This window comes from Psammomys obesus, unplaced genomic scaffold (assembly GCF_907164565.1).
Source record: "Psammomys obesus unplaced genomic scaffold, mPsaObe1.curated_primary_1811, whole genome shotgun sequence".
In the NCBI taxonomy this organism is placed as follows: domain Eukaryota; kingdom Metazoa; phylum Chordata; class Mammalia; order Rodentia; family Muridae; genus Psammomys; species Psammomys obesus.
In genome coordinates, this window is record NW_026592118.1 from 38,965,113 (window position 1) to 38,966,553 (window position 1,441).

The 1,441-nt window shown below is 51.0% G+C and overlaps 1 pseudogene; it reads right to left on the reverse strand.

The window, feature by feature from the left end:
• Nucleotides 1-1,043: 1,043 nt before the first annotated feature.
• Nucleotides 1,044-1,166, reverse strand: LOC129681136 (small nucleolar RNA SNORA17; annotated as a pseudogene).
• Nucleotides 1,167-1,441: the final 275 nt, after the last annotated feature.

Consider the following 1,441-nt stretch of genomic DNA (forward strand, 5'->3'; position numbering starts at 1 on the left):
GAATTTTTAAAAACTTTTAATGTTTTTGTAAATTTCTCATCATGCACCCCAATCAGATAACCTGTTGTTGCAGGACCTGTTCTGCTGCAGTGGGTGAGGGGAAGGGTCAGCTCTCCTGCTCTCCCAGGGCCTCGTCTCCAGCCTGATGCAGATGGTGGGGGGAAAGGGGAAGGAGGCTTTCTTTCTCTAGTCTTCAACAGCACTGGGGAGATGGAATGTTAAGGCCAGCTCCCCATGTTCTTCTCCTTGGGGCATCTCACCCGTAACTCCTGCAGTGTGCGGAGTTGTGCCTGTTCTCCTGAGTACTACACCTGGCTAGCAGCGGAGTCAACTCTCCTGTTCTCATGTCCCCAGGGCCAGCTCTCCTGGGGTGAGCTGGGTGAGGGGTGGGACCAGTTCCGCACAGCCCCCAGACATCAACATGTCCCGGGGAGGCAGCCCAGACTGGGGTCATCTGCCTGTCCTTTGGTGGTAACAGACCCCTGCTGCTGCATGACTACAGGCCCAGAGATGGCCGCCAGTGGCAGCACAGGCCAGGACCCCACCGTGGTCCCAGGTCTCTCCTCATTGTGCCCAAGTCCTTCTGTTCCTCTTTCTCTTCCACTTCTCCACCACTTACTTGCAACTCCTTATGGCACCTGAGTGTCTGGGTTGTTGCAGGACTGCTGTGTCCCGCTAGTGCATTATGGTGCTGGACAGGGGTCATCTCAGGCATGGTCTCCACCACCCAGGGCAAACTGGTGGTCATCTCAGGTTCACTCCCTGTCCAGGCCCCATGGCGCTGGTCTGGTGGTCATCTCAAGTCTCGCCTCTCTCCTGACCTGCCCGAGTGGACACCCGCGAGAGTTGGGGCTCACTCCCACGCAGTGATTGCAGCCCAGCCCGAAGTCTCAGGAGGGGTTCTTCCGGTCTCCACATTGCTCCATGTCCTGGGATCCCGTCCGGGCCTTGGCAGTGCCAAACTAGTGAACATTCCAGGCTCCCCCTCCAGCTTCCCTGGCGCTGAAATGGTGGTCGTAATGGTGGTCGTCTGACACGTGCTTATTTTCAGGGAAACATTTCAGATGTTCCTGAGTCAGAACATTGCCTGTAGCCTCTCTCCTCTCTGCCACCTACTGACACCCTTGTGACACGGCAGTCACACCTGAAACACCTCTAGGGGCAGAATAAATAGAATTTTGGTAGTGCATTCTGGCAAATAAAAAGATAATTGTTAAATCACATTTAAAAGATTTTACCTAGATATAAATAGGCGTGCATATATCTATTACACCCTACAATTACCACATATGATTTGATTATATGATTACATATGTAATATGTATTTCTATTGTTTCTATGAATAAGCATAGGAAGAATAATATAAAATCATACTGCATTGATTATTTCATAATCCAGGAAGATGTTTTTCTTGTTCTTAGCATAGAGCCTAAAGACCATG